Here is a 14,019-nt window from a genome sequence, read left to right as displayed (position 1 = left end):
TTAGAAGTCTGGACCTTCTTCCGTTTGCTGTCATCTGTGTTTACTGAGTAGACCTTGTGTTGATTACTGGGACCCAGTGTGTCCGAGGGTTGTGGACTGAACGAATACCAGGCGCCAGACATACAGTGCTGCTCCTGTACCTCTGACCCCACGACAAAGGAGGAGAGGCCCTGCGCTTGGCAGCTTCTTGGAACGTCTCAGAAGATCTGGAGTCCGGAAGGAGAGAACAGGTCTGCAAGGAAGAGATTCTGTTAAGAGAATAGATCTTCAGACTTCTTTCTATACACAGGAAAGGTAACTGTGTGAGGTGAGGAGTGTATTACAATTACCTTAATTGTGATCATCATTTCACAATGTGTATGTATATCAAATCGTATTACGCACTTTAATTCTATACAATTTTAACAATTAAAAAGAAAGCTGGGAAAAAATACAAATAAAATGTCAAGCAGATCCCTTGATGGGTGGTTCTGTTGAGTTCAGCTTTATCCTTGCTGACTGTCTGCCTACTGGGTCTGTCAGTTACTAATAGAGGGAGTGTGGAAATCCCTCACGTTAATAGTGGGTAATCTATTTCTCTGCATTTTTGTCAGTTTTTGCCTCTTGTATTGTGACGCTTTGTTGTAAAGTGCATATATTTCAGATTATTGTGTCTTCTCAGAGAATCGACCCTCCCTTATTATGTAACACCCTCTTTATTCCTTGGAAGTTTCCTTGTTCAAATGCCTTTTTTGTCTGAAATTAGTATCGCTACTCCAGCGTTCATTTGATTAGTGCCTCTGGTACCCCTCTCCCCACTCTTTTACTCTCAATATTTGTGTGTTTTTGTATTTAAATTGGGTTTCTTATAGACACCATAGAGTCCGGTCTTGTTTTTCACCTGCCCTTACAGTGTCTTCTTTTAACTGGCGTATTTAGAGCACGCCCGTTTAAAGTGATTATTGATAGTTGGATTTATATCTACCATGTTTGTCAAAATTCTGTATTTGTTGCACTTGTTCTTTGTTTTTTTCTTAATCTTCCTGTTTCTGCCTTCTCTTCTAATTGAGCATTTTTTATTATTCCATTTTCTCTTCTCTCTCAGCGTATCAGTTATATTTCTTTTTAACTTTTTAGTGGTTTCCCTAGACCTAGACTGCGCAACATAAATTTACAACTAATCTAGGTCCGCCTTCAGACAACACTGCACCACTGTCTGGGCAGTGTGGGTGTAACAGAGAATCCCCAGCTCCCCACTCCCATCCCTTCATAACACTGCTACCGTCTTGCACTGACCTCCGCTATGATCACCCGTATGTTGTGGCTGTTATTCCTTTGAACAGTTGTCCTTTAGAGTAAATAAGAAAAACAAAATATTGTATTTTAGTCTTCACTTATGCCTTCTCTGATACCTTTCCTTTATTCATGTAGACTCAAATTTCTGACTAGTACCATGCTCTTTCTCTCTGAAGACCATCTTTATCGTTGACTGGTGACAAAAATTCTCTCAGTGCTGTAAGTCTGAGTGTTTCACATTGAATTATGTCTCCCTCCAGAAGTTATATGTCAAAGCCCGAGCTCCCAACATGACTGTATTTGGAGACGGGGCCTTTAGAAATGTCATTGATGTCACATGTGGTCATAAGGGTGGGGCCTTAGGCAATTTGGCTGGTGTCCTTGTAGGAAGAGGAAGAGACTCAAGGATGTGCGCGCACGCGCAGGGAGGTCAGGCGGTGCGAGGAGACAGCTGTCTCCAAGCTGAGCAGGAGGCTTCTCGAAAGGCAACACTAAAGCACCTTGATCTTTGACTTTCAGTCTCCAAAACTGTAGAAAAATCTACTCTCTTCTTGCTTGCATGATTTTTGAAGCAAGTCTGATGTAATTCCTGCCTTTGTTCCTCTCTAGATAAGGTGTTTTTATCCTTTGACTTTTTAAAAGATTTTTTTTTGTCTTTGGCTTTATGCAATTTGAATATGATATGCCTAGGGGTGTGTGTATGTGTGTGTGTGTGTTTGTGTGTGTGTGTAGATATATATTTGTATGTAGGTATGTACGTATATTGGCATTTATCCTGCTCAGTGTTCTCTGAGGTTTCTAGATTTGTGGTGTGGTTTCTGCCATTAATTTTAGAAAAATCCCAGTCATTATTATGTCAAATAGTTCTGTTTCTTTCTCTTTTCTTCTACTTTGGATAGTATCATGATACGTATGCTATACCTTTTGTAATTGCCCCACAGCTATTAGATATTCTGTTCCAATTTTTATTGTTTTTTATCTCTTTACAGTTCAGTTTGGGAAGCTTCTACTGACATATCTTCAAGTGCTCTGATTCTATCTCCAGCCCTTTCCAATCATCTGATGATCTATCAGACGATGTATACTTGATTTCTGTTTCTAGTCTTTCCTTTATATTCTCTCTTAGAGTTTTTCTCTTCATTTCCATTACCTGTCTGCTCTTGCATATTGTCTACTTCTCCCACTAAAGCCCTCGGCGTATTAATCATATGTATTTTTAATTTCCCTGTCTGATGATTTCAAAATCTCTGCCATATCTGAATCTGGTTCTGACACCTGCTTTGTCTCTTCAGGTTTATTCTTCTTTCCTTTTATCATGCCATGTACTTTGTTGTTGTTGTTGAAAGCCAGTCGTGAATTATCAGGTATTAGGAAGTAAATAGGCCTTTGGTATGATGCTTATTTTTACGTGGTTAAGAGATAAGCTATATTTACTGTTTCCTGTCTCTGTAGCATCAGAGGATTCAGTTTCCACTAGTGTCTTTGTTTTTGTCCCCCAGCATCTTTCGTTTCCCTAGAAAACAGTTCTACTGTAGAATTTGAGCTTACAGTTCTTTTCAGCTGTAATCCACTATTATAAATCAAGAGCCCTGTTGATGTTTGGTCAGGTCTAGACTGAGGACACTCATTCTAGAATCCTGGGATTAGGTCTTAGTCTTTTAGTGTACCTGCCCCCCTGGGCTGGGACCTTCTCAGGTGTTTCTTTGCCCGCCCCCCGCCCCCCCCCAACACCTTATGTGAAGAAGGAAGGCTCAACAGCCTTGAGTTGCTCACTTCCCTTACCCCCAGTCCCGTAAGGTTTCTCCCTCGCTGGGTAAGCCTTTGTTGTGGAGAATGCTCTTGGCTTCTTTCAAGATAGTTCTTTCTTGCCTCTCCCTGGCCCAACAGGAAGCAGTTTTGCGCTGCTCCTTATCAAGAGGAGCTGCGGAGGATTCTCGGAGTAGACACCATCATTGTGGAGTAGGTGGCTACCTTAGATGGGTCCCCCAGGAGTTTTCATCTCTCAAGCTAGTCCACAGCTCACTGAAGCTGCCGTTCAAGGCCAGCGCCTCCTGCCTCGGGGGTGCAGCATTATAGTCCGTGCAGTCTGATATCTCTGTCATCGCCGGCTCCTCTAGGATTAGGGTGCAGTTGGTCCCATGACCTCAATTCTCTGATGTCCCCACCAAGACTCATTGATTTTTAATCTGTTCATATTTTTTCTTGTTGTGAGGATGGGAGTAAAGACTTGCAAGCCCTTTAAGTGTTGGTGTAGAATCTTTCCTTTCGATTTTAGACAGTGTTTCTGTTAGCTCTTTGGACATATTAAAAGAGCTGATGAAAGTCCTTATGTAGTAATTCCAGTGCCTGTGCTTCCTTGGGACAGTTCTAGTTCTGTTGCCTGCTGTCCTCTCCATACGTGGGCCATCCTTTTCTGATTCTTCGTGTGCCTCGTAAAATTTTATTAAAAACTGGACATTTTGAATATTGTAATGTGGCGACACTGGAAATGAGATTCCCTTCCTACCGGGCTTCCTTGTTGCCACCTGTTACAGTTCGTGTTTATTTAGGACTTCTCTGAATTAATTCCGCAAAGACTCTCTTCGTTTTTGTATATAGTCACTGAAGCCTTGGTTCAGTTAGCTCAGTGTCGGCTAATGGCGGACGGAGATTTCCTTGAGTGCCTGGAACAAATAAATCTTGCCATCATTTCTGAGAGGCTCAGAATATATTTCTAGGAACATGTGCAGTTACGACAATACAGACACTGGAAGATAAGGTTATGCTTTTCACCTTTAAAGACTATCACAGTTTGATTCTGGAAGTCAGATGGGGGGCACTGGCGGGCACTGTGTACTTACTCTAGCCATCGGTAGCATCTCTTAGGGTTTCTGTACTTCACACTCTTGATGAAGCTAGAGACATGTTGTTGCTCCGCACTCGAGTTGACCAAGCTGGAAAGGGAAGCTTCCTGCCCCATCCTCAGTTTGCCTGCAGCCCAGGTCCATGGCGCACCTACCACATGAGATCCACTCGATCTTTCTGCTGGGTAAGAATTTCCTTCTGGGGCTGAAGAATTTCCTTCTGGGGCTGAAGAGAATGTTCTGGAAATAGATAGTGAGGTTTGATGCAAGAATTTATAAATATACTAGAGACCTCTGAATCGTACATTTTAATAGGGTGAACATGATGGTATGTGCATTGTCTCTCAGTAACAATGTTATTTTACAAAAGAAGAAATAATACTGTGGAGAGCATAAATCCATCCATGTACTCAAAAAATACCAATGGACCGGCCACCATTTGACATTTCTAGGGACTAGGGACCAACAATTGAACACAAATTCTTTCCCTTGTAGGCCATATATTCTGGTATTAGACGAAAAGCAGTGAGGTAGCTTTTCGTAATATCTCTGTATAATATCTTAAGAAGATAAGCATGCTCAAGAGTATCAAATAATTTGATTTACGGCTTCCTAACTGCCCTTCATGTATGATCTAGTCTGTAGTTTCTGCTCATTAGGGTCCCAAAAAGCAACAAGTAAACTTTTCTCAAAACAAACACGATAGCGAAACTTTACACAGAATTGCCAAAACATTGAAGGAACCAAGATGTCCTTCACTAGGTGAACGGCTGAATAAGCGGTGGTACATGCAGACAGTGAAATATTATTTAGCATGAAAAAGAAATGAGCTATCAACCCATGAAAAGACACGGAAGAACCTTAAATGCATTACTAAGTATTTGAAAAGGCTCCATCCTGTAGAATTCCAACCATAGGACATTCTAGAAAAGACAGAATCAGGGAGACACAAAAAGTTCAGTGGTTGCCAAGGGTTGGGGTCATTGGGATGGTGAGCAGGCGGAGCACAGGAGTTCCGGGGCCACGCGACCCTGTTACTGTCCTGGTGGCCACGCAGCGGTACTGGTTTGTTCACAGCCACAGACTACACAACATCAAGAGTCCTCTGGTTTCTTCTCCAGACTCCCGTGGAGTCTCTCTCTCCTCCTCACTCCTGATATTCAACCACATGGCGTCTTCTACAAAATATGAAACTCTCCTAACTCAGGATCTTTGCCCAGAACCTTTCATCTGGCTTACTCGTATTTATCCTTCAAGTTCAGCTTTTGTGTTCATCCATCTCTTGGAGTAGCCGTTTTGACCTCACAGCCTCTGTCTGAATCCATTGTATTCTCTCCTTGTACCATGTCCCTTATTGGACGCACTGACCACCATCTGTGTATTTACTCGTTTACTGTCTGGGCCCCCAGCTGGGTGGCCCGTTTCATGAGCGTAAGGAAGGCGTCTGCCTTGTGCACTGATGTATTCCCAGCACATAGCCCGGGGCCCAGCTGGAGTAGGTGCTCAGTGCACCTGCTGACTGTGAACAAATGAATGGACTTGGTGAGGTTGGTGTTACTAGCTTAGAGTACTTTAGCCACTCACCCGCTGCCACACAGCTAGCAAGTGGACAGAAATGGAGGAGGCCTCAGAAGTATAGTTCCTAGGTTACTATACCATCTGGGAAAGTATTTGCTAAGAAAAGAGGGATGGGGCATGGAAAGGGCAGTGGAGAAGATTCCAGAACAGTGACTCTCAGGGAGATGGTCCCAGGTATGGTGGATGGGGTGAGAATGTGCAAGCTGCATATTCAGTATTTTACTTTTGTTGAGAAATATCTTCTGTTTTCATAAAACAGACTGCTGAGACTATCCTTTCCCCTGGCTCGGAAGGAGAATAGGAAATACAGCGCTTTTCCTCTAAAGGGCAGATTTGTTTGGTTTTCCAGAAGGAAGCAGGTTTCAAAGTCGATAGGGAAACCGCCGCCCTAGGGCTTTCTAGCATTTCCTGAAGCAGAGCAGAGGTCTGCGGGGCATGGGACCCCTCACAGAGGGGAAGGTGGGTCTTGGCGACACCTGTCAGGCTTCATGTTCCTCCCCCCACTGCCTGCCCTCCACACCCTGCCTTCTGCCCATTGCTCAGAGGCCACATGCCCCTCCAACCGCAGCCCTCCCTTTCACCCGCATCATCTCCGTGGGCTTAGCCTCTGCCCTCCGCCTGGACTAGGCTGCTTGTCATTCTCTCTGCTGGGCGGTGAGAACCCGTGTTTCTCGCTGAGATTAGTTTCGGTGGCCCTATGGCCGTCTGAGAAAGGAAGGCTGGGTAGTCCATGAATCAAATCCAAGGGCGGACAGTTGATCTGAAGGGAGAAACCAACGTGGTACGGCATAAGGGCGGCGGCGGGGACTGTGTTTGGGTAGAGGCTTCTGTTTCTTTCTCGGCTTGGATCGTGAGGTGTGTTGTTTTGGCATGTTGTGGTTTTTTGTCTGTCCACTTGTTAATATATAGGTTAAAACTAGTCTTTCTGGGAGAGGACCCTTATTTATCTAGAGTGATTTCACACATTTTTGGTGAGATGCAGTAGCATTCCCTTTTCAAAGGACTGATGGGAAGGGAAGAGTGAGAACAACTTCTTATGCCAAAGAAACCAGATACGGTGTGAGGAGACTGTTCATCGACATTTAAATCCCCACCTACCGTTTTTGTTTTTAAGAACTTCGCTAGGAAGGAAATTGACTAAGTCAGAGCTGGGAGGAACTTTTGAAAAGAACCCAGCTTCTCATTATTGTATATACGGAACAAGAGGCCCAGAGAGGGTACGTAACTTGTCCAAAGTCACAGAGCACTTCAGAGTGGCTGGGGCCGATTTCTAGCCTGGAGCTCAAGTGGGAAGCAGTATCTCTTAGTGAAAGGAAAGTCGTGTGATTTTTAAAGAGTTTCTTCTATTTTTTGTTATACGGTTATTGTAAGAGAAGTTGGAAGAACTTAGTGTTTTAATTTCTCTGGAGTCCTAACCACTTCAAAATGATCATTGTTAGTATTTTTGCTGTGTAATTTTCCAGATCTTTCAATGTATATGTATCCTGGCAAAAATGCTGTATTTATTAAAATTGGATCACACTGTGCATACTTCTCTGTAATGTAATTCGTAACAGATGCTTAACTTATTGTATTGAGTGAATGTACCTTTGTTAATTTAATCAGTGCCCTAGATAGACATATAAGCTTTTTCAGATGTTAAGCTCTTACAAAAGATGCTGCATTAAAGATTTTTGTTTGTACCTTTGTTGCTGAAGTTGTGTCTCTTTACTGATAGGTGTGTATTTTTGTAGGAATGTAGTGCTGTGGTGTGGGGTGGCTGTGAGCTCCAGCTCTGGAATTTACTGTGTGTCTTTACACACATCACAACGCTTCTGGGCTCCAATTTCTTCATCTTTAAGTGGGAGCAGTCATACTACAGCTCAGCTGGACGTGCTGGGAGGATTAAATGAGATAATACATGTAAAATCATTAGTTAGTGCCTAGCACATAGCAAGTCCGGAATCTGTAATAGCTGGTGTTAGTGCCTCAAGAAGATTAGTTCGTCAACACAACCCCCTTTGTTTTCTTTCTTCCTTTTCTTGATTAAAGATTTATTTATTTTATTATTTATTTACTTGACAGAGAGCACAAGCAGGGAGAGTGGAAGAAGGAAAAGCGGGCTCCCTGCTGAGCAGCAAGCTGGTTGCGGGATCCGATCGCAGGATCCCGAGATCATAACCTGAGCCAAACACAGTGACTCAACCAACTGAGCCACCCAGGCGCCGCCCCCGCCCTCGCCTTCTATTACTCTGTAAAAGAGAGTAATCAGTTTCTTTTCATAAGGAGCTTTTTAGGTATAAAACTCCAGTAGCTAAATTAATATTTCCTATTTCTAACTCAGTTTCTCCAGAGGATAAATAATAAATTTCAGTGAATTGTGGGCAGTTGAGCTACTCACCATGTTCTGGTTACAGAGTTTAATGCTAGTCAAAATGGAAAAGCATAGCTTTTCATCGAAAGTTTTTCGTTTAAGATTTTATTTAAAACAACAACAAGAAGACTATTTATTTGACAGAGAGAGAGCAGGAGAGCACACAAGCAGAGGGAGCAGCAGAGGAGGAGGGACAAGCGGACTCCCCGCGGAGCAGGGAACCCAAAGCGGGCCTCCATCCGAGGACTCCAAGATCATGACCTGAGCTGAAGGCAGATGCTTAACTTACTGAGCCACCCAGGCATCCCTCAGCAAAGGCTCTTGGGTAAAGCTCAGCCGTTTTGTGATAAAGAGAGCCACCTTAGACTCTTGGTCCTTTGCAAAGTGCTCAAAGCCCCACGTATCCCATAAAAGCAGTGGGATTTCTAGGCTGTCACCGGCAAGTGTCCCGGTGCCTCAAAGAAACGGGCAGGTTTGGGGAGGTGAAAGTGAAGCAGCAACAGCCACGAGGTTCTGGAGTTTGGTGTCAGGCCAGGGCTGGTGTCCCCTGCGCACAGCGGCGGGGACCCTCTGGCACACCCTGTTGGTGTTGGGCCGCCAGTAGGCCCAGACAGCTGGAGCTTCCACAGTATCTCTTCTAAGGCGCGCAGCTCCTTCTCCAGGCTGGAGGCGGGAAGGGGTGGATAGAGGTTCCACAGTGTCTTCCCAGGTTTTAGTCTGTCCTCATGGGTTCAAGGGAATCTTTGCGGGTTCCCTTGTACAAACTGAACCCCCACCCCCCGCTCTTGACTCCTTAACTCCAGGACCAGCTGCTGTTGGCTGCGTGCTCACCATGGGCCTTTAGGATGTTAACCTGTGGCTAGGGGCAGGTACCGTTCTACAGATGTGGCCACTGAGGCACACAGGAAGTTCAGCCAACTTGCCCAGGGTCCCACAGGGAGTAGAGAGTGGGGCTGAGCAATCTGCCTCCGTAACTCGTGGCTTCTTTCTCTGGTCCCACGGCAGGGTGGCTGGCTCAGGCATCGTGACAGTCCCCACACTGCCTGGCAAATGGCCCCTGTCACCCAGCAGCCGGCATAGGCTTATTGACTGAAGGTCCCAGGTACAAAAAGGTGTGGGAGGGACCTTATTTTCACAAGAAAACAGCCTGTCCTTGCGGCAGACCGCCAAGGATAGCAATCTCTCTCTCTGCTCTCATGGGCCCTCATAAATAAATAATTAGAAAGTGGCCATAATCGTAAATATAAAGCTGTGTGGCACGGTCATCTGCAAAGCTTTGTTGGAAATATTCAATCCGAGAGTGTTACTGCCCGTGATGTTAGCAACTACTGCTCTCAAGGACAAACCTCCAAAGAGCCCATCGAGGATGGGCGCACAGACCTCACACTACGCCCTCTCAGCCACACCAGCACCAGAGTGTCCTGAAGAGTGAGAAACTGTGGGGCCCCTGCATGGCTCAGTGGGTTAAGCCACTGCCTTCGGCTCAGGTCATGATCTCAGGGTCCTGGGATCTAGCCCCGCATCGGGCTCTCTGCTCAGCAGGGAGCCTGCTTCCCTTCCTCTCTCTCTGCCTGCCTCTCTGCCTACTTGTGATCTCTGTCTGTCAAATAAATAAATAAAATCTTAAAAAAAAAAAAAAAGAATGAGAAACTGAAGGGGTACCTGAGTGGCTCAGTTGAGCGTCTGACTCTTTGGTTTCCGCTCAGGTCAGGGTCTAGGGGTCATGATCTCGGGGTCATGAGATGGAGCCCCCCTGCCCATAGGCTCTGCACTCAGCAGAGAATCTCAGCGCTATCCCGTGAGATTCTCTGTCTCCCTCTGCCTCTTAAAAAGAGAGAGAGAGAGAGAGAGAGAGAGAGAGAGCACAACTTGGAAGAATTTATAAATGGAATTAATTAATGGCCAGAAATGATTAATGGATACGTCCCAGGATAAAGGTACCCAAGTAGCTGTTTAATCGAATTCCCTTGAGCCCTCAAAGGCAGGTTTGCTGACACAGCAGGCTCAGCCTCCGTCTACCTGCCCTTATTTTTCTCTTCGCGCTCGCTAGTGAGAGGACACCGTCTGCAAGTCGGACCAGCAGAATCCCCCGCATTCATCCAGGCAGGGGAGGGCTTGTCTGTGACTGAGCCAGTGTCCCTGCACACTGGAAGAAGAACAGCAACTGCACACATTTAAACACAATTTTTATTGAAAATCTTAACAGATTCATCAAAGAGCTTTAAAGCAGGGAGGGCTTAGAACAAAGGAGAGCTATTGCTTTTAAACATTAACTAGGAACTCATGCATAGGATATGTGCAGTTATGCAGAAAGTACGTGTAGAAGAAAGATCGGCTGTAATTATCCCTGGTCCCTAGAGCCTCCTAAGAGTCCTGAGAGCTTTGTCTCCAACACCATCACTTGCGAGGGGCTGAGGCAAAGCGGAGGCTGACGTTTCAGCAAATGCCTCCAGACTCATGCCTGCAGGTTCAAAGTATATTTTCTAAAATTAACTCCACCAGGTTGAGCCATGCCACCCCAGCTAAATTTCTTTTTAAAAGGGGACGACGATAACAGTAGTTGTGCGGGGGGAAAATAGGGGCAGTGACATTCGGGTTGTCACTCGCTGGCGCCGGGGGTTGGAAGCCGTTCTCAATATTCAGGATATTAACACATCCCAGGGTACCTGTAAACACCCCTCCGAGAACCATAAAGTCCTCGAACTGGCCTGTCTCTCATTTGACACTTTTCAGTGGGGGAACGAGTGGAGGGGAATATGGAAACTCTCCCTGGTCCATGACACAGGCCTGGCTAAGGGCAAACTTGGCGCAGAGCGGAGCCTGGCAAACGCTGCGTGCCCCACGGCTGTGTCCGAAGTCACAGGAAGGGCCCCTTGGACTGTGAGCGTTCTTGAACGCACTAAGTACTGGGCAGGGGGTTACACTTGCACCTTGACGCCAGTTTATTCGTAAAAGCATGGAGAACTTGGGACTTTCTCAAGAGGTATGTGGGGTTTCTTGTAGGGTGCATCTGAGCAACCAGAGGGCTCCGCTTTCAGCGAGTTATGGCAAAAACCCAGAGCAAGCAAGCAGCCCCCGAGCTAATCGTTTCGTCCGAATCCCTAGCCCGTCCGTGGGCTCTGGGGGCGAACGGAACCCAACCGGAGAGTCGCATCCATTAGTTACTGACTTGTCAGAGGGGAGAGGCGTGCTCTGAGCCCAATCGGCGAGGGGGATACCGTCGCTTTGGTGCCGGAGCTGCCAGGGCCTTCTCCAGTCCTGCCTCTGGGTCTCTCGCCCTGGAGGGTCTTGGGGCGACAGCCCTGTACCGACCCGCGTGCGGCGAGGGCAGGCGGTGAGAAGTTCTCCTAACCGGTCTCCCAGGGCTCGGGGGAGGGGTGGGAAGTTTCATTCCCCACCGCGTCCCCGCCCCGTCCCCGCCCCCGCCCCCGGCTGGCTGGCACCACCCACCAAAGCCCCTTCCCCAAAGCGGTGCGGGACGGGAGCGGGGAAGAGTTAACTAAGCGGCGAGTTAGAAGCCCCGCGCGCGCCCCCTAGCGGCAGCTCTCCTCCGGCAAACGCTGGGACTACTTCGTGGCCACGCCTTGGCCGCGTGCTCGCCCCGGCAAGTCCCGCCCACCACACCTGCTCTCCTGGCTCTCACCCGCCGGACTCCGGCGAGACCAGGGAGTGCCGCGCGGTCAGAGCCCGAGCTCAGACTGGTGCTTTAGCTAACGTCAGGGGAGCGTCCTTCCCCTGGAGACGCGGGATGCGGGACGCCGTCGCTGCTCGCAGGTCGCAGCCCTTCCCCGCGCTCTGCCCTCTTCCTTGCCCCCTCCCGGGATCTCAGTGTAGGTAGCAGAAGAGGAAGAAATATGGTCCGAAGTGGGCCGGGTGAAGGCGGGGTGGGGAGGGCGAAGAGGCGGTGGTGGCGGCGACCCGGAGCTGGAGTTGTCCTTCCGTTCCCGAGGGGCAGCAGCCCGGGGACAGGCGGCAGCTCCTGTGCCGCACCCCGTTCACCCCCTGGCAGCTATGGACGGAAAGCATTTTACGCCGCTCCAAACACTCCCACGTGTCCCCCACCATGCGGCTGCTTCTGGAGGTGCTAGTTCTCCAGAGCTGCGGTCCTCTCTGGATCTCTTCCGGAGTCCCTCTCCCCCCCCCCCCCCCCTTCTTCAGAGCCAAAAGCCACCTAGCAGGCCCAGGGCCACCAGGCGCCCCCTCCCCCAACACCGCAAGACTCCGGGGTGGGGGCAGACCCACGGGGCATCAAGGTAAATATCTTCATGCGCTGTTTAAATCCAAGTAGGGAACCGTTGGCCAGAAGCCTGTTTTGTAAATTACCTTTTATCCGAGCACGGTGAAGCAAGTACAGGATCAGGTCCTACCTCAATTTACATTTTTATAATTTTAAAATCACGAGTTAGTTTTTGCAATAACTTTGATGTTTATGTTAAGTACCGCACTAAAACATGTATCCTGGTTACAGATTTCTTTGGCCCCACATTATATTTTGCGTGGGAGGCAAAAACCATCCCCCTAAAGCAAGCCTCAAACTGAATATTACAGAAAAGTGTCCTGAGAGGAGTGGCATGAAGGGGATAGAAATTTTGAAACAAGCATGAAATAACCTCCGTGTATTTAATGCCATCCACGTCTCTAAAAAGGGGGCATTGGTGGTTTTCTCCTCTCAGAAAGGAGCTTGGGATCAGCATGGATGTAAGTGAAGCCACAGTGCAAGCCAGTCAACCTCAGAACCGGGTGGGCGGCCATTCTAAAACGTGCTTTAGGACTTTTGTCATGGACATTCTCGCACTGGGTTTTATGGCTTTTTCCATGATTGGAAAATAAGTTTTCAATTCGGAGGCTTTAAGGGATAGAAAATGGGATAAATTCCAGATTATGGAAATTGCCCATTGCCGGTGGCAACAGGGGTTCATAGAGGGGAAAAAAAGTACAGAACCATTTTCCTACACCCATACTGTATGTAAAAAAAAATTTTTTTTCTATGAAGCGCGACACCTAACATAGAAATCCTTTGTGGTAGATGGCAGCCCTCTGTAAAGGAGTATTTCTGTCTCCTGTGCAGTCATATTGAGACCCGGTCTGACCTAGAAGTATTTACATAAATGCACTAAGGAGCTGAGTTATGAGAGTTCAACTGTACTCAATTATTTAAAATATTTAAAACTAGGCAGAACCTCTGAGCTACAATGAGGGATTTTGTAAGTATGCGGACACTGGTGCCAGGGAGTCATTTGTCCACAGAATACAGGACAGGAGTGCCTAATGTCGGCCTCATCATGTTGAGACTGATGGAGGAAGAGGGCTTCAAGTCCAAGTTCTCCTACTGTTGCTTTTAAGCATCTGATAAAGCAGTGTAGGGAGTGGCATCCCTAAATTTTGTCTAAACCACAAAGCAAAAGACCAAAACAATGAATAAACTTCCACTGACCTAAAAAGGGTGAAAATAGGGACACCTGGGTGCCTCAGTCATTAGGCATCTGCCTTCTGCTCAGGTCAGGATCCCAGAGTCCTGGGATCCGCCCTGCATCAGCTCCCTGCTGGGCAGGAAGCCTGCTTTTCCCTGTCCCACTCCTCCTGCTTACTATGTTCCCTCTCTCACTCCCCCTGCTTGTGTTCCCTCTCTTGCTGTGTCTCTCTGTCAAATAAATAAAATCTTAATAAAATAAAGGGTGAAAATGGGAGCTCTAATATAGAGGTTGCAGATACCACATCAATTCAATGTTGTAAGACTACTTAAGGCCTACGTGAGTATTCTCTTGAGGATTTTCTGATGTCTTGGGACTTTTTTCCCCTTTGGCAGTACAGTTACAAACAGGTGGGTTTTACGGAATTTGTGTGGTAGATAGATGCAAGGTAGATTTGTACCTGGGTTAATTTGAAGTACTTTTTCATTTTCTCAAGCAGTGTTGACTTATTTGTAGGTCATGGGATCAAAAGGTGATTACTTGAGATGATAAAAAAGTT

At 46.9% G+C, this 14,019-nt stretch overlaps 1 long non-coding RNA gene across 5 annotated transcripts in view; it reads left to right on the top strand.

The window, feature by feature from the left end:
* The window catches only part of LOC132006768 (uncharacterized), a 58,493-nt gene extending 51,110 nt beyond the window's left edge, over positions 1–7,383 (top strand). For all 5 annotated transcript variants that reach the window (XR_009401219.1, XR_009401216.1, XR_009401214.1 and 2 more), the window contains one exon: positions 5–7,383. This is a non-coding gene — a long non-coding RNA (uncharacterized LOC132006768). The remainder of the gene's footprint in view (positions 1–4) is intronic.
* The last annotated feature ends 6,636 nt before the right edge of the window (positions 7,384–14,019 follow it).

The sequence above is a fragment of the Mustela nigripes genome, chromosome X (genome assembly GCF_022355385.1).
Source record: "Mustela nigripes isolate SB6536 chromosome X, MUSNIG.SB6536, whole genome shotgun sequence".
NCBI classification, from domain to species: domain Eukaryota; kingdom Metazoa; phylum Chordata; class Mammalia; order Carnivora; family Mustelidae; genus Mustela; species Mustela nigripes.
This window is presented reverse-complemented; position numbering and strand designations above follow the sequence as displayed.